Genomic DNA, 18,969 nt, shown 5'->3' on the forward strand with positions numbered 1-18,969 from the left:
TCGCATGCAGCAGGGGGACGGCTCCACACACGGGGACGGGTGAGTGTACTGATTCACTGCACCCCGCGCTGATGATGACGCGCGGGGGGCAGTGAATACAGCCGCACATGATCACTCCAGGCTGTAATTGCCAGGGGTGATCATGCGAACCGGCTCTTTACTATGCGCGCGTCCCCGCTCATCCTCCCGCCCACCTGTCAGCGCCGGCTTCTGCGCTGAGAGATGGGCGGGAGGATGGGCGTGCATATGTAATGAGCGGGCCCCCGTGGTCACGGCAGGCGCTGCTACTGCCTGCTCGTGCCCCCGATGACCCGCTCCACCGCAGAACCCTCGTTCCCGGCCGCAGCCCTATAGTCAGACCATAAGACGCCCCCCCCAACTTTCCCCCAACATTTGGGGGAAAAAAGTGCGTCTTATGGTCCGAAAAATACAGTATCTCTGAATTTCCAAGCAATACATTTTGTATTTATATTCTGAAAATGAGAAATGGTCAAAATAACAAAAAATGCATTGCTTTTAGACCTCAAATAATGCAAAGAATACAAGTTCGTAATCATTTAGAAACAACAATACTAATGTTTCAACACAGGAAGAGTTCAGAAATCAATATTTTGTGGAATAACCATGATTTTTAATCAGAGATTTCATGTGTCTTGGCATGCTTTCCACCAGTCTTTCACACTGCTTTTGAGTGACCTTATGCCACTCCTGGTGCAAAACTTTAAGCAGTTCTTTGTTTGATGGCTTGTGACTATCCATGTTTCTCTTGATTATATTCCAGAGGATTTCAATGGGGTTCAGGTCTGGAGATTGGGCTGGCCATGACAGGGTTTTGATGTGGTGGTCCTTCATTCACACATTGATTGACCTAGCTGTGTGGCATGGCACATTGTCCTGCTGGAAAAAACAGTCCTCAGAATTGGGGAACATTGCCTGATCAGAAGGAAGCAACTGTCTTTCCAGTATAACCTTGTATGCGGCTTGATTCATATGTCCTTCGCAAAGTATAATCTGCCCAATTCCAGCCTTGTTGAAGTATCCCTAAATCATCACTGATCATCCACTAAATTTCACAGTGGGTGCAAGACACTGTGGCTTGTAAGCCTCACCAGGTCTCAGTCTTACCATGAGATGACCAGGTGTTGGGCAAAGCTGAAAATTAGACTCATCAGAGAAGATTACCTTACTCCAGTCCTCTATGATCCAATCCTTATGGTCTTTGGCACACTTCAGCCTTGCTCTCCTTTGCTTCTCATTGATGAAAGGCTTTTTTTCTAGCTTTACATGACTTGAGCCCTGCCTCAAGAAGCCTGTTATGAACTGTTCTTGCCGTGCACTTCACCCCAGCTGCCATTTGCCATTTGAATATGATGTCGGTCATCCCGGTCAGTGGAGAGTCGCTTTCACCCTTTACCGGTCTGTAGCTTTGTTGTCCCCAATGTCTGCTGCTTGTAATGGACTGCCATCTTAGATATTTTAAGGATGGAGGCAACATGACGCTCAGTGTATCCCTCTGCTAGTAAAGCCAAAATTGAGCCCTTATTTTCCTCACTCAAGACTTTTTCTTTTCAACTCCTTTGACATGGTTAAGTTATTTTTTTATTCCTATTACTTTTGGGATTTTACTAGCACTTGTTCTGCCATCCAGCTTGTGGTGTTGAAAGAGGATTGTGAAGACCACAGCCGTGTTTTTTTCTACTTTCCCTCATTAAATAAGATTTGGTTCAGGTGATCACCTAATCAGAAGCACATTAAGTAGAATGAGGTGTACTCTGGTTGGAATTCAACTGACACTGGAATGAAATGGCTGTCAGACTTGTAGAGAAGCTGATTTTTATAAAATATAAAGATATATACACTACCGTTCAAAAGTTTGAGGTCACTTAGATATTTCCTTATTTTTGAAAGAAAAGCACATTTTTTTTTTCAATGAAGCGAACATTAAATTAAACAGAAATACACTCTATACATTGTTAATGTGGTAAATGACTATTCTAGCTGCAAACGTCTGGTTTTTAATGCAATATGTACATAAGTGTATGAATGCCCACTTCCAACAACCACTAGCAATGATTGTATACCCTATTATTCGCTTCGACGGATATCCGGCGAATACCTTGCCGCTATTCGAGTATTGATGAATATTCAACCCCCAATGTAAGCCTATGGGAAACTCGAATAATTTTAGGTTGAACCTGTCAGTGACCTGTGATGACTGAGGAAGAGGCTGAAATGGATGGAAAAAGGAGGCTGAAACAGTATGGGCACAGCCTGTAGAACTGAGGTCTCAAACACGCGGCACGCGGGCCGCATGCGGCCCCTCAGGCTGCTTCATGCGGCCTCCAGGCCTGTGCCCCTGTTGACTATCACGGCCGGTGCAGAGGCCACAGCGCCGGCAAAACATTCATCTGACATAAATCGCTGACAGGGGCTGTGGGTGGCCCCTGTACCTGCCGCGATAGTCAACAGGGGCACGGAAGCAGAGATGAGGCAGCCGAGGGAATGCGGGACAGGTGAGAAGAATGGTGTGTTTTTGTTTTTTTTTGTGTATGTGAAGGACGGCACATTAACCCTTTAGCGACCTATGATGTACTGGGTACGTCATGGCTCCCTAGTACTTAAGGACCCACGATGTACCCAGTACGTCATGGCGAAATCGCAGCCCTGGTGGCTGCGATCGCTTTGCAAATACCTTAGATTCGGGGAGGAGGGGACCTCTGCCTGACCTCAGGAGTGGTGGTGTCTCCTCCCCGGACCTACGGAGGCTGTGATTGGCTGACGAACGCCACTCAGCCACTCACAGCCACTATAATGTTTCAACCATTGAAAATGGCTGAAACATTGAAATCCAGCCATGATCAGTGCAGCTATAGCACTGATCATTGGCTGGAGTTGGGTGATCTCTGCTTCACCCGCTGATTGGAGAATCCGGCCTGGTGACCGATCTCTCAAATCACTGTGGATCTGGGGCCGGAGACCGCTCCCCTCAGCTTCACTCCGGCGTCTGTGGAAGCCGAGGAGAGCGATCAGTAAGTTATAGCACCACTGCCCACTTTCAGCCGCCACTGCCCCCCACCCCACCCATTACTACAGGATGGGCACATTACTATAGGATGGGGATAAGGCTGGGGACATTACTATAGGATGGGGACAAGGTGGGCACACTACTATAGGATGGGGACAAGGTGGGCACATTACTACAGGATAGGGACATTACTACAAGGGTACAAGGATGGGAAACATTACTATAGGATAGGGATAAGGCTGGGGACATTACTATAGGATGGGGACAAGGATGGGTACATTACTATTGGATGGGGACATTACAACAGGATGAGGACAAGGCTGGGGACATTACTATAGGTTGGGGACATTACAATAGGATGGGGACAAGTATGGACACATTACCATACCTCCCAACCGTCCCGGATACAGCGGGACTCTCACGCTTTTGAGCCTTTGATCCCGAGTCCCGCCCGTGAGCCTATGTATCCCGTGGCTCCGCCCACCCACTGTAGCCCCGCCTCGCTGTTTCTCCCTTCTATTCATTACAGAGTCGAGTGCGCACCTTGAAACTCCTGTGACTGCCACTGAGGTATGAATCACCCCCCCCAGCACCAGAGCGGACATCCCCAGCACCAGAGCCGACCCCCCCCCCCCCTCCCCCAGAGCGGACATCCCCAGCCCCGGAGCTTCTCTGCAGCTGTTCTCTCTGATTCCCCGTGTGTGGCTTCTCACTGCTGCAGACACACGGGGAATCAGGAAGCTGAGGAGAAAGTGCGACCAACACTTATCTCTCCTGCAGATAGCACTGGCCAGTAATAACCATTACATCTGGAGACTTCTATTAGCTTACCGATCAGTGGTCTCCTGCCTGTGGAGCTGCTGGGTCCTAGCTGCCCAACAGCTTCAGCTGTGCTTTATCCTGGCTCCCCTACCAGTTAAAGGGAACCTGTCAGCAGAAATTTCACAATAAAAGTAAAAGATTCCCCCTCTGCAGCTCCGGGGCTGCATTCTAGAAAGGTTCCTGTTGTTATTGTGCCCCCTTTGAGACCTAAAAAAAATACTTTATAAAGTCTTACCTTTTTGTATGCAAATGTTTTTTTATGGTCACGGGGGGGCTGTCTTGCGTCCGTTATTCCCCCTCCTGCCGCTGTACGCCGTCCCCCATTGCTCATTTACATACACGAGGACGCCTTCCTCATGTAACTGTCCTGCCGAAGTTTTGCGCATGCCCAGTGCCACTCTCACGGGACTGAGCACTGTGCAAAGTGTGAACGCTTTTGAGGTGATTGCGCAGGTGCGAGATTATGGGTGGCACTGTGATTGTCAGCAGCGTCATCCAAGTACCCGCCCATAATCTCGTGCCCGCGCTTCTCACTCTGTCTCCACTGTTATGCGCAAGCGCTGGCCATATCATCCACGTTACCTATTACTGCGGGCGCAAGATTATGGGCGGATACTTGGATGACGCTGCTGATGACCTTCACAGCGCCGCCCATAATCTTGCGCCTGGGTAATAGGTAACGTGGTTCATATGGCCAGTGCTTGCGCATAACGGTGGAGACAGAGTGAGAAGCGCGGGCACGAGATTATGGGCGGGTACATGGATGACGCTGCTGATGACAATCACTGCGCCGCCCATAATCTCGCGCCTGCGCAATCACCTCAAAAGCGTTCACACTTTGCACAGTGCTCAGTCCCGCGAGAGTGCCACTGGGCATGCGCGAGACTTCGGGAGGACAGTTACATGAGGAAGGCGTCCTTGTGTATGTAAATGAGCAATGGGGGACGGCGTACAGCGGCAGGAGGGGAAATAACGGACGCCAGACAGCCCGCCCCCGTGACCATAAAAACACATTTGCATACAAAAAGGTAAGACTTTATAAAGTATTTTTCTAGGTCTCAAAGGGGGCACAATAACAACATGAACCTTTCTAGAATGCAGCCCAGGAGCTGCAGAGGGGAATCTTTTATTTTTTATTGCGAAATTTCTGGTGGCAGGTTCCCTTTAAAGTGAACCTGTCAGGTGCAATATGCACTCAGAGCCACGAGCAGTTCTGGGTGCATATTGCTAATCCCTGCCTAACCGTCCCTGTATACACTAGCATAGATAAAGAGATCTTTAGAAAAAATATTTTTAAAGATCTTATATCTTATGCTAATGAGCTCGGGGACTAGTCCCAAGGTCGTTACTTAACTTGGCTAGTCGGCTTACATAGCGTGTTAGTACTCACACAGGGGCGTAATAACATGTTAACATGCTATGTGAGCCGACTAGCCAAGTGAAGTAACGCCCTTGGGACTAGTCCCCCGCTCATTAGCATAAGATATAAGATCTTTAAAAATACTTTTTCTATAGATCTCTTTATCTATGCTAGTGTATACAATGACAGTTAGGAAGGGATTAGCAATATGCACCCAGAACTGCTCCTGGCTCTAAGTGCATATTGCACCTGACAGGTTCACTTTAAAGGGAACCTGTCACCAGATTTGGTGACTATAAGCTGCAGTCACCACCAGTGAGCCCTTATATACAGTATTCTAACATGTTGTATATAAGAGCCCAGGTCGCTTTGTAGAAAGTAAAAATCACTTTATAATACTCACCTAAGGGGCGGTGCGGGGCAGACTGGTCGGATGGGTGACAGGTTCCCTTTAATCTCTGTTGGACGGGCTGCCCAACTGGTTCAACTCTGCTGGATCATGGCTGCCCAATCGGTTCTTCTCTGCTGGATCATGGCTGCCCAATCGGTTCTTCTCTGCTGGATCATGGCTGCCCAACCGCTTTGGCTCTGCTGCGTCTTGGCTGCCCAACCGGTTGAGCTCTGCTGCGTCCTTTTGCCCAACCGTTTAGCTCTGCTGGATCCTGGCTGGCCAATCAGTTCCGCTCTGCTAGATCCTGGCTGACTAGCCAGTTCGTTCTGCTCCGTACTAGCTGCCCAACCACTTCCACTCTGCTGGGTCCTGGCTGTCCAACCAGTTCAGCTTTGCTTCGTCCTGGCTCCCCAACCAGTTCAGCTCTCCTGGGTCCTGGGTCTGCCTTATTACAGTCAATAGCCACTTCACATCCTATTTTTTTAGGGCTTCACACAGAAGGCCCTGACGGAGCAATTGATGTTTGGCGAAAACACAATGTGAACATAGCCTTAAAGTGACAGGTATTATCTCCCCAGTAATAGCACAAATAATAATGCGATGTTGGTTAATTGGGGTTATCCATCCAGGATGTTGGGATTTTTTTTCTTAAGGGGCTAAGAATTTGTACCACCCAGCGGCCTTGGCTGCGACCAACGAGCCGCTCGGGTCCGGGCTTGTGTGTTGATGGCTCGAGCGCCTCAGGACCCGGGGGTCACGTCGCTCTGTAAGGGTGTAGTGGCGGTGCACGCAGGGGTGGTGGGGTAGTTGTGTGGTGAAGTTCGTGACGCCACCCACGGGTTTTGGTGATGGTGGACACCACCGCTGCGGTGAAGGTACGCGGACTCCCGGGAACGGTGTAAGGGCGCAGCTAGGTGTTGACCCCTCCGTGGGTAGGGGATGTTGGTCCAGGGGCCCGCATTGGTGAGGGGCTGGGGTGCAGGGCGCAAGGTGGCAGTGCGGTGCCTGAGGACACTGGTGTACTCACGATTAAACCACACAGAGTCACTGGTAAACCAAATGGAGTGACGAACGGGGCCCGCAGCCGGCTGCAGTTTCTCCAGATAGGTTGGTAATGTCCACCTTTCTCCTGCACCTGTATGTGATCTTGGCTACTGTGCCTGGGCACTGGTAGCCCGCTCCCCGGCGTATATGTGTCGTAGGAGCCCCAGTTGCCCGCAGACGCTGGCCCCTTGGATCTCTGGCCTCTGTCGGTGGCTCCTATCCGGATGGGTTGGGCTGTTGCCTTCAATCAGCCACCGGAGCAGTGTGACAGCTGTGCAGCCCCGCGCCAGTGATCAGTGACTGGGTGAGAGTGAGTGAATGAGTCAGTGAGTGAGTGAGTTTGAGAGAGTGAGTGAGTGATTTGATTTTCTGACGAGCAATGAATTTATATCACTTCTGGGCATGCTCAGAAGTAAAAACCGGATACGGTACATGCTTCCGGCATTTGAAGCATGCCACCATATCCGGCTCACATAGACTTTAATTATGCACCATGCCGCACAGCGCTGCACCTGGTGCTATGCATTTTTTTTGCCGCTGGCAAAAACCGTTCCTCTCTGCGTCCTGTGCAGCCGCCGGAGTGACGATTTTTGCCGCATCCGGCAAAAAACGGATCAAACGCAAGTACATGCGGCACAATCCGGCGCTAATAAAAGTCTATGAGGAAAAACCGCACCCGGCGGCAAAAAAAACCTGATGCGTTTTTCCCGCAAAGCGCCGGATTATGCCGCACAGCAAAAACCTGATGTGTGAACATACCCTTAACTGCACACCCTGTTGAGCCCTCCTCCTGGGTCCTAGCTGCCTGCACACCCTGTTCAGCTCTCCTCCTGGGTCCTAGCTGCCTGCACACCCTGTTCAGCCCTCCTCCTGGGTCCTAGCTGTCTGCACACCCTGTTCAGCTCTTCTCCTGGGTCCTAGCTGCCTGCACAACCTGTTCAGCTCTCCTCCTGGGTCCTAGCTGCCTGCACACCCTGTTCAGCTCTCCTCCTGGGTCCTAGCTGCCTGCACACCCTGTTCAGCCCTCCTCCTGGGTCCTAGCTGTCTGCACACCCTGTTCAGCCCTCCTCCTGGGTCCTAGCTGCCTGCACACCCTGTTCAGCTCTTCTCCTGGGTCCTAGCTGCCTTCACAACCTGTTCAGCTCTCCTCCTGGGTCCTAGCTGCCTGCACACCCTGTTCAGCCCTCTTCCTGGGTCCTATCTGCCTGCACACCCTGTTCAGCCCTCCTCCTGGGTCCTAGCTGCCTGCACACCCTGTTCAGCTCTCCTCCTGGGTCCTAGCTGCCTGCACACCCTGTTCAGCTCTCCTCCTCGGTCCTAGCTGCCTGCACACCCTGTTCAGCTCTCTTCCTGGGTCCTAGCTGCCTGCACACCCTGTTCAGCTCTCCTCCTGGGTCCTAGCTGCCTGCACACCCTGTTCAGCTCTCCTCCTGGGTCCTAGCTGCCTGCACACCCTGTTCAGCTCTCCTCCTGGGTCCTAGCTGCCTGCACACCCTGTTGAGCTCTCCTCCTGGGTCCTAGCTGTCTGCACACCCTGTTCAGCTCTCCTCCTGGGTCCTAGCGGCCTGCACACCCTGTTCAGCCCCCTTCCTGGGTCCTAGCTGCCTGCACACCCTGTTCAGCCCCCTTCCTGGGTCCTAGCTGCCTGCACACCCTGTTCAGCTCTCCTCCTGGGTCCTAGCCGCCTGCACACCCTGTAGTTAACTCCATGCCTGTTCTGCACATTGCTAATCTGTGGCGGCTCAGAGCAATCATGGACAGCTTCTGCAGTTTCAGTTTGCTGGATGAGTGTGGATGGGGAGTGGATATGGGTGTGGCTGTTTGTAAAATGGGTGTGGTTAGGGGCGTGGCCTAAAAATTGCCGCGGCGCGCAACGCGCAAACTTTGTCCCTCTTTCCCTTCTTTAAAAGTTGGGAGGTATGCATTACTACAGGATGGGCACATTACGATAAGATGGGGACAAGGATGGGGCATATTACTACTAGATGGAGACAAGGATGGGGAACATTTACTATAGGATGGGGACAAGGATGGGGCACATTACTCTAGAATGATGAGGACTAGGATGGGGCATAATACTACAAGGGGACAAGGATGGGCACATTACAACAAGATGGGGAACATTACTAAAAGATGTTGGTCAAAATTTCTATATAGTGTTAATTGTAAGACTATTAGGTGCAAGAAAGGAATAAAATGTAAAAAAAAACCCCTCAAAATAAGGCATGACTTTTTTTTTTGTTTGCTGTCAAATTTTTTTTTTTTTATATTTAAACAAAGAATGTGCACATTTGCTATAATAAATAAGTGAAAAATGTTTAAAATCAAAAAAATATATTTTTTATATATATATATATATATATATATATATATATATATATATATATATATATATATATATATATATATATATATATATATATATATACACACACCAGTCTGTTTTGTACTGTTAATGATTGATGTATGTATACCCTCTTTCACTTGTACAGCGCCATGGAATAAATGGCGCTATAATAATAAATAATAATAATAACATAATATATCATATATATATATCTATATATATACCTATATATCTATATATATATATATATATATATATATAATATTATTAGTACCAATAAAAATGTCACTTTGTCCTGCAAAGAATGCTGCCCCCCAAATTATATTTTTTCCTCTGTGCACCCAGCCGAGTTTGAGACCCCTGCTGTAGAAGGTGCCTGACTGCATTTCTGGTGTCTTTGAATAACGTGGTCAGAGCAGCACGCGGCATTTACGTAGTCGCCAGAACAGCTCTCAAACCAAAGTAAAAGAGGTGAAATTGCTAACAAACAGTTTCTAGTGCCTAATAACTGTAATAAAACGTCAAATCAATCCCCGAACTCCCAAAAAAAACACTTTAGCATATGTTCACACATTTCGTTTTTTACATTTTTCCTTCTTTTTCGATTAGAAAGGGCTGTAATTTATACATTATATTGGTGTCTGTCTCACACCTCCTTTTTTGGAACAAATTTGACAGCACTTTAAAAGGTCATCTACAATGTGCCCGTTGGGATGTTGACCTTGCCCTCCTCCTACTCCTCCAACAGCACCTCCGGCTCTAGTGGCCCTCTATTAAAATGTAGAAAGGGCCACTGGCTGTCCTCAAATCTCAGACTTCTTAGGGCTCTCAGGTGGGCCCTGTAACATACATTGGGGAGGGATGGCAGTCCTTTGTAGTTTTCTGCGTCCCCTATATCATTAGTGTTAAAGTTGGAATATGTACTCCATAACACTTTACAGTGCTATTGCCAATGTGGCCATTTGAGTGTTGGCCTTGCCCTCCTCCATCAACACCACCGGCTCCAACACCACCGGCCCTCTATTCAAATTCTATTCAAATGATTCAGAAATGTATGTTTTATGGACCAACAAACGCCACGCTGGGACATCGAAGCTGATGTCGTTGATGATGATTGCATCTGACCAAAAGCAGGTTGGGAGCAGGAGGCATCATTGCCTGCTTCCTAGACTTCAGTTTGTGAAGCATGCAGCACCGTGGAAGTAACAGTTGTTTCACTCTGGAACTCAGGCTTTATTCCACTAGCTAACACAGAGGATTTCAAAAAATTCTGTTTCCCCACCATGGGAGAATGGTTCAAAGACCATGTAGCTCAGCATCAGAAGTTACTCTTAACAGCTTATTTAAAAAAAAAAAAAAAACAGGCCATAACATGCCAAGGAGTTTAATACATTCAGTTTCCCCAGGGAATAATGGTTCAGACACTATGGGGCACTGCATCAGTTTGTACTCCCAACAGCTTTTTTTTTTAAAGAATTGGTAGCATAAGCAACAGGGCATAACATGCCAAGGAGTTTATTACATTCATTTTCTCACACCGCCAAAAAGTCGCAGAAAGCCTCTGTTTCAAAAAGCCGATACGGCAAAATCTCAAGGGCTATCAATCGTGCAATGTGTGCCGTTATGGTTTCTGCCCTTGGGTGCGTAACAGGGTATTTTCTCTTCTTTTTGAAGGTCTTTGGGTTGGACAACTGAACGGAACACTGGGACACCGAAGCGGATGTTGTCGTTGACTGAGTTTGGCCAACATCCAGTTGGGAGAAGGAGGCATCAGCGCCACCTTCTTGCACACCAGTTTGGGAAGCAGGCAGCCCAGGGGAAGTGGCACAGTTTGGAGTCTGGAACTCAGGCTTTATTCCACTAGCTAACACCAAGGATTTAAAAAGTTCAGTTCTCCCAGGGGTTAATGGTTCACACTATGGAGAACTGCATCAGTAGGTACTCCCAACAGCTTTTTATAAAAAAATGGTAGCATAAGCAACAGGGCATAACATGCCAAGGAGTTTAATACATTCTGTTCCCCTAGGGTGTAGTGGTTCAGACATCATGTAGCTAAGCATCAAAAGGTATTCCGAACAGCTCCCAACAGCTTATTTTTCAGAAATTGGTAGCATAAGCAACAGGGCATAACATGCCAAGAAGCTAAAAAAAATTTCTGGTTTTGAAGGGGGCCATGTGTAACACACCGTGGAGCACAGCATCAATAAAGAACACAAATACAGACTGCCTGACCAATTGTTCTAGACAGTGTAGCTTCGACAGTGCTTGTGCCAGTGCATAATGTACAAAGGCTTGAAAAATATTGCCCTGGGTGATTGGGCCAAACAATTACATCGCAGCAGCATAACAAGTTACATTAGTCATGCGGTATCATTAATGATAGAAGACAAAATAGTCTTGAATGAGAAACAATGGAACTTATTTGAATTTAACAAATACAAATTTTGGGGCTACACTTATTATTGGGTATTGATATCAGCCGGCCTGAGATACTCTGGGGCAATCCATCTATGGTTCATTTTCATGATGGTCAAACTGTCTGCAATTTCCGTGGATAGTCGTGTGCGACTATCTGTTATTATTTACCCTGCTGAGCTGCAAACACACTCGGACAACACACTCGCAGCAGGGCAAGCTAGCACTTCCAAAGCGTACAACGCGAGGTCTGGCCAAGTGTTGAGCTTGGAAACCCAATAGTTAAAGGGAACAGTAGACTCGGAAAGCACGCTGATACGGTCACCTACATAGTCCCTCAACATCTTACTTAACTGTTCCCTCCTTGTCATCGTTCCCCCAACCATTATCTGATTCGCAGTTGATGGTTTGTGGAAAATGTACCAGTTTTGGCACATTAGTCCCCCGCCTGTGTTGCTCCTAACTACTAGCCCTCTCTTGTAATCCTGTTGCGTGAGATGACATGCTACCTCTGACGCCAGCATGATCTGAGGGTAATCGTTTCATCAACAGCTCCACTACAGCCCTCTTGAATGTTTCCGTAGTACAATCCTTATTTGCCTCCAGAAGTAGCAAAGAAAATTTGTTATTGTAGCGTGGGTCAAGGAAGGTACATAACCAGTATTTGTTTTTTGCCAAAATGTGGACTAGCCGACAGTCATGAGAAAGGCAATGTGACATGAACTGTGCCATGTGTCCCAGACTCCGAACTGGAAACCTTTTGTGTGTCACTGCTAAGAATACATTCTGTTTCCCTAAACCTCCTCTCTTCCTCAGTCTGTTTCTCCTCCTCCTGCTCCTCCTCAGGCCATCCATGCTGGACAGCCCTGAAGCTTGGGTTGTCAATCCCTTGGTTACCAACTTCAAAACATTCCTGTTCTTTTCATCATCCTCCTCATTCTCATGATGCTGAGCAAAGGTGGACTGAGCTTGTTGGTTGAGGTTGTGTGGATTACTAGCAACCATTGTGAAGTCTGGATCTACAGACAACTCGGGTGCATGAACACTTTGGTCAGTCAGACCATCCAGAGAGCGTTTCAATAAACAAATCAGTGGACTGGTAATGCTGATAACAGCATCCTCACTGCTCACAATATTGGTGCAGTAATCAAAATTCTCCAAGAGCTGACAAATGTCTGCAATCCACACCCACTCGGCAGTACTTATGTCTGGCAGCATCTGATGGGCATGTTCCAGCTGGAATTGGGATACTGATGCTCATGGATTCTAGCCAACATGATAGGTTGAATTCCATCTTGTAGGGAGGTCACATATTAGTCTGTGACGAGGCAAGTGTAAGCGCTGCTGCAGCACTGCCAGGCCAGCAAAAGAGGGAGATGACTTGATGAAATGTGCGCTCATGCGTCATACCTTGGTAAGTAGGTCTGGTATCCCAGGGTATTTCTTCAGAAAGTGCTGAACTATTAAATTTACAACGTGGGCCATACAAGGAACGTGTACAAGCTTTCCAAGCTTTAAAGCCGCCACCAGATTACGACCATTATCGCACACTACCATCCCTGGACGGAGATCCAAAGGCTTAAGTCATTCATCTGTCTGCTCAGTTATTGCTTTCAAAAGCTCAGGTGCTGTGTGAGATTTGTCACCGATACAGATGAGCTTCAGTAGAGCGTGTTGACGCTTAGCCGAGGCAGTGCTGCAGAAATCCCAGCTGGGGAATAATGTCGATGGTTGGACACCGGCGGATGTTGAGGAGGATGCACAGGAGCCAGATGAAGAGCAGGAGGAGGAGGGAGTTGTTGCTGTGTAGGAGGCTACTGAAACTGTGGTTGAAGTGGGCCCCGCTATTCTGGGTGTGGGATTTATATGGAATGTTGCCGGCTCAGACTGTGTACCAGCCGCCACCAGGTTCACCCAGTGTGCCGTCAGTGAGATGTAATGTCCCTGTCCACTTCCGCTTGTCCACATGTCTGTGGTTAAGTGGACCTTCCCTGTTATGGCGTTGAGAGCCCGTTTGATGTATACAGACACGTGATTGTGGAGCGCGGGGACGGCACAACGAGAAAAATTGTGGCGGCTAGGCACAGAGTACCGATATTCTAACACCGCCAAGAGGTCGCGTAAAGCCTCTGTTCCCACAAGCCGATACGGCAACGTCTCAAGGGCTATCAATCGTGCAATGTGTGCAGTTATGGTTTCTGCCCTTGGGTGCGTAATGGGGTATTTTTGCTTCTTTTCAGAGGTCTGTGATAAGGACAACTGAACGGAATGCTGGGACACTGAAGCTGATGTCATTGATGATTGTGTTTGGCCAACATCATGTTGGGAGAAGGAGGTATCAGCGCCACCTTTTTGCACACCACTTTGGTAAGCAGGCAACCCAGGGAAAGTGGCAGAGTTTTGAGTCTGGAAATCATGTTTTTCACCTAGAGCTGTCAACCACCTAGTGGTGTACTTGGCTAACATATGGTTTTTCATGCTGGAGGTGCCCAAGCTGGAAGTATTTTTGCCTCTTTTAAGCTTGGTCTGACAGACTTGACAAATGGCAACCGTTTGGTCCGAAGGACTCTTGGAAAAAAACTCCCACACAATCACAACACGGACTCTTGGACTCAGATGGCACAGGTGGTGCACGGACCCTTGGACTCTGAGATGCCACAAGTGGTGGTGTCATGTACACAGTTGATTGACTTCTGGCAGTGGTCGAAACCCTATGTCTTTCTGCCTTATTGCGGACTATGGGCACATGCTCCTCTGCAGTGCTGCTCTCGCAATCCATGCCATCCGTCCATGTTGGATCAGTCACCTCATCATCGACCATGTCGTCTTCAAATTTCTGAAGGTCAATATCTTCGGGAATGGAGGTTTCAGGCTGACCTGAGGGCAACTGTGTCTCATCATCCTCCAACACTTCCACCTGATTGCCCAGCATGTCACGGCCAACAACATGGCTTTCTTCTGGCCTTGGGTGCTCAAAGATCTGTCTGCACACCATAACCTCACCTGCGTTGGTGGTGTTGCGCAGTGAGAGGCAAGAAATGTCACAGGTGTTATGATCCGGAACCATGGAAGACCACCATAATTTATTGGTAAAAGGTGACAAGAGCATTGGCAACTAATCTGGCCGCCATCATCTTACTAACCATCAACACTAGAAGTAGCCGAGGGGTGAACTAACATCCTGTGCACCGCGAACCGAGCTGGAGAACTAGCTATCCTAAAGGAAGGAAAGATGAATAACTCTCTGCCTCAGAAAATAGATAAAGAATAGCAAGCCCCCCACATTCAAAGACTGCGGTGATATAGGAAAACACAATACACAGATAGATAATAGGATTAGCAAAGGTGAGGCCCCCACTAACTAAATAGGACAGGATAGGAAAGGGACTGATGGTGGCCAGAGAAAAACCCTACAAAAATCCAAGAACCTGATAGTACAAAAAGCCCTCAGATAGCTGGATCTGAATACCGTCCTAGACCAGGCGCTCTTGTCATACCAATGAACAGAAAGGAAGAATTACAAATTCAAGAAGCAACAAACACATGGACTAATAGGAGCAATACTCCAAACATAGCTGCAGGGAGTTTCCCAGCTAAGCAACAGAGAGGGAAGATCCCTGCATGCAAATAAACTGAAAACAACCACAGTAAATGACAAACTCAGATAAGAGTAAAAGAACCAAACAACAAATAAAGAGCCAAGCACTTATCAGGTGTAGATGTGTTCTGGAGCAGGAAGAAGCAGACTGGTGAACAAAGAACAACTGACATCCGGCATAGCCTACTATCAGTCCAGGGTTTAAATAGGCAGAGAGTTAGCAATGAAAACGCCCATTGCTCAACACACCTGGACTCTGTCCAAACCATTCCTGGCCACAAGAGGGAGCCTCACAGCGGCAAAAGCACAACTGACATTCACAACACACAGGGTTCCGTAAACAGTTCCTCAGAGTAACATGCTTTGGTGTCATGTTTCCTTAGAGTACTGATGTTGTGAGGAAGGATGACCAGGCTGAGGATTCAATGGGCCAGCCTCTGGGCTACTCAAGTGTGTCTGTGTGGACCCTTGGGATTTGCTACTCGACAAGTAACTGCTAGCCAACTCGTTACCTGTTCGCACTGTTCAAGGCGCAAGAGTGCTTTCCCACGTGGAGAAGAAAATTGGGATAGGAAGGCAGAGCTAGATAAAGCAGGAACCTTTTTCTTTGGCTCGATCACACTGCTTGGGCGACCGCCACTGCCACTACCACCTCGACAACGGCCCTTACCCCCTCTTTTTCCCATTTTTTTTTGTTTGATTATTTAAGGTGAATACTGTAACGTGACCTTTTCTACAGGCAGTAGAAACACTTATGCCGGGTTGTTAAACGTGCGTTAATAGTTTCTCATGATAGCTGTGTCTGTAAGTCTAAAAACCAAAAGGTACCACTTGGAGGAGTCAACATAGATATTGTGAATGTCTTTCAGCCCCAAAAGAAAACAGGGTTTGACAACACTTTTATTTTAATATTTGTTTTTGGCACTCAGACTGTGTTTTAGTAAGAGCAAGCCACTATGTAGGTGCTGTAAGATATAAAGCCCCCCAAAATATGCTAGGTGGCTGGTAGGAAGGTACTTGCCTTGAGGCACAATTACTGACTCTGACTGAAAGTATTAATAAAAATCAGGTAACACTGAGACTGTGTGTTAGTTGCAGCAAGCCACTACGTAGGTTCTGTAAGATATGAAGCCCCCAAAACTATACAAGGTTGTTGCTGCTAGGAAGGTACTAGCCCTGAGGCACAATTACTGAACCTGACAACAAATATTAATAAATATTGGGTAACACTGAGACTGTGTGTTAGTTGCAGCAAGCCACTATGTAGCTGCTGTTAGATATGAAGCCCCCCAAAATATGCTAGGTGGCTGGTAGGAAGGTACTGGCCTTGAGGCACTATTACTGACCCTGACACCCAGTATTAATAAAAATTGGTTAACACTCAGACTGTGAATTGAGATGGTGGCTGACAGGCACTACACTACACCTGAACCCCTTGTTTTTACAATTTTGGGACTTTTTGTTTGCAAGTTGTAATACCTATTGCTAGTATAACAGACACAAGGGATGTAGTAGTGCTGAGATTGTTGATTATTAGTAGCAGATGTTAGGCAGCTTTAAATCTCTCCCTGCCTGTGAATAAGCTGTCCCTAGCTGTCCCTATATCACACACTGCAGGAACAGACCGTATACAGCACTAAGAAGAGGATTTTTTTTTTGCAGCAGCAGTTCTATGATTTGCACAGCTGCTAGCACACAGTGGCCACTGTCTTCAGACCTTAAAAGGACTATTTTGGATTCTGCAGCAGGAACACTATCTTATAGAACAAACTGCACTGTCCCTATACCTGTTTATATGATTTACACAGTCCCTAACAGCTAATGCTAAATGTCTTCAGCCCTTATAAGGACTATTTTGGATTCTGCATAGGAACACTATCTCATAGAAGGAACTGCACTGCCCCTATACCTGTTTCTATGATTTACACAGTCGCTAACAGGTAATACTAAATAGCTTTAGCCCTTAGAAGGACTAGTCTTAGTTGGCTGGAAAAACGCTGTACCGCACACAGTACAGTCTCACTACACCGACCGCTCAGGAATGAATGCGTGCACACAAAATGGCAGCTGCCTTATATAGCCTCTATGACGCTGTGCGGCCAAGCCAATCACAGTAACACCACAACAAAGATGGTTGTGATGTTACTGTGAGGGCAAGCAACGTCAGATGTGTTCATTGGCTGGAAAATGGCGCCAGGAAGTCCAGAAACGAAAATGAAAGTACTGGAGCGAATACCCTATTAGCCGTCGGATAGCGAATAGTGGCGAATACATTCGCTCATCCCTAAGAACCACCACTCCCGTGTTCTAATCGCACATTGTGTTTGCTAACTGATTTAGAAGACTAATGGATGTTTAGAAATCCCATTAAAAACCCTTGTGCAAGTATGTTAGCACAGCTGAAAACAGTTTTGCTGATTAGAGAAGCTATAAAACTGACCTTCCTTTGAGCTAGTTGAGAATCTGGAGCATTATATTTGTTGGTTCCATTAAATTTTCAAAATGGCCAGAAAAAGAGAACTTTCATGTGAAGCTCGACAGTCTATTCTTGTTCTTAGAAATTAAGGTTATTCCATGTGAAAAATTGCCAAGAAACTGAAGATTTCCTACAACCGTGTATACTAGTCCCTTCAAAGGAAAGCACAAATAGGCTCTAACCAGAGTAGAAAGAGAAGTGGGAGGCCTCGCTGCACAAGACAACAAGACAAGTACATTAGAGTCTCTAGTTTGAGAAATAAACGCCTGACAGGTCCTCAATTGGCAGCTGCTTTAAATAGTACCCGCAAAACAACAGTGAAGAGTGGACACCGGGATGCTGGCTTTCAGGGCAGAGTGGCAAAATAAAGCCATATCTAAGACTGGCTAATAAAACGAAAAGATTAATATGGGCAAAAAAACACAGACATTGGACAGAGGAAGATTGGAAAAAAGTTGAATTGAAGTTTGTGGTGTTTGGATTACATAGAAGAACATTTGTGATATGCAGAACAACTGAAAAGATGCTGGACGAGTGCCTGACTGCATCATTCGAGCATGATGAAGGTAATGTGATGGTCTGGGGTTGTTTTGGTGCTGGTAAAGTGGGAAATTTGTACAAGGCAAAAGGGATTTTGAATAAGGAAGGCTATCACTCCATTTTGCAATTCCATGCTGTACCCTGTGGACAGCGCTTGATTGGAGCTAATTTCATCCTACAACAGGACAGTGACTCAAAGCACACCTCCAAATTATACATGATTTATTTATTGAAGAAGCAGGCAGCTGGTATTCTATCTGTAATGGAGTGGCCAGCCCAGTCACCAGATCTCAACCCTATTGAGTTGTTGTGGGAGCAGCTTGACCGTATGGTACGCAAAAAGTGACCATCAAGCCAATCCAACTTGTTGGAGGGGCTTCTGGAAGCATGGGGTGAAATATCTCCAGATTACCTCATCAAATTAACAGCTAGAATGCCAAAGGTCTGCAAAGCTGTAATTGCTGCAAAGGGAGCATACTTTGACGAACGGAAAGTTTGAAGAAGAAAATTATTATTGCAAGTAAAAATCTATACTTCAATGTCTAGACTATGTTTTCTATTCATTCTGCAACTCATTTGATAAATAAAAGTATAATTTTTCATGGAAAAGACAAAATATATAAATATAATAGTGTGTGTGTGTGTGTGTGTGTGTGTGTGTGTGTGTGTGTGTGTATGGAGATATATAATATATATATATATATATATATATATATATATATATATATATATATATATATATATATATATATATATATATATATATATATATATAAATAATATAAAAATGTAATATACACAAACATACACACACAGCTCTGGCAAAATTTAAGAGACCGCTGCAAATTTTCAGTTTTTCATATTTTTCTCCCTATAGCCATAATTAAAAATTAAAATTGTTGTTTTATTCTATAAACTACTGACATGTCTCTGAATTTCCAAGCAATGAAT

The 18,969-nt window shown here is 46.5% G+C and overlaps 1 protein-coding gene across 2 annotated transcripts in view; it reads left to right on the forward strand.

Annotated features, from left to right (window-relative positions):
* MTG1 (mitochondrial ribosome associated GTPase 1) overlaps window positions 1–18,969 on the forward strand; it is a 1,022,130-nt gene that overhangs the window by 79,669 nt on the left and 923,492 nt on the right. The gene's annotated exons all lie outside the window — the stretch shown is intronic.

Source organism: Anomaloglossus baeobatrachus, chromosome 5 (genome assembly GCF_048569485.1).
Source record: "Anomaloglossus baeobatrachus isolate aAnoBae1 chromosome 5, aAnoBae1.hap1, whole genome shotgun sequence".
Classification (NCBI taxonomy): domain Eukaryota; kingdom Metazoa; phylum Chordata; class Amphibia; order Anura; family Aromobatidae; genus Anomaloglossus; species Anomaloglossus baeobatrachus.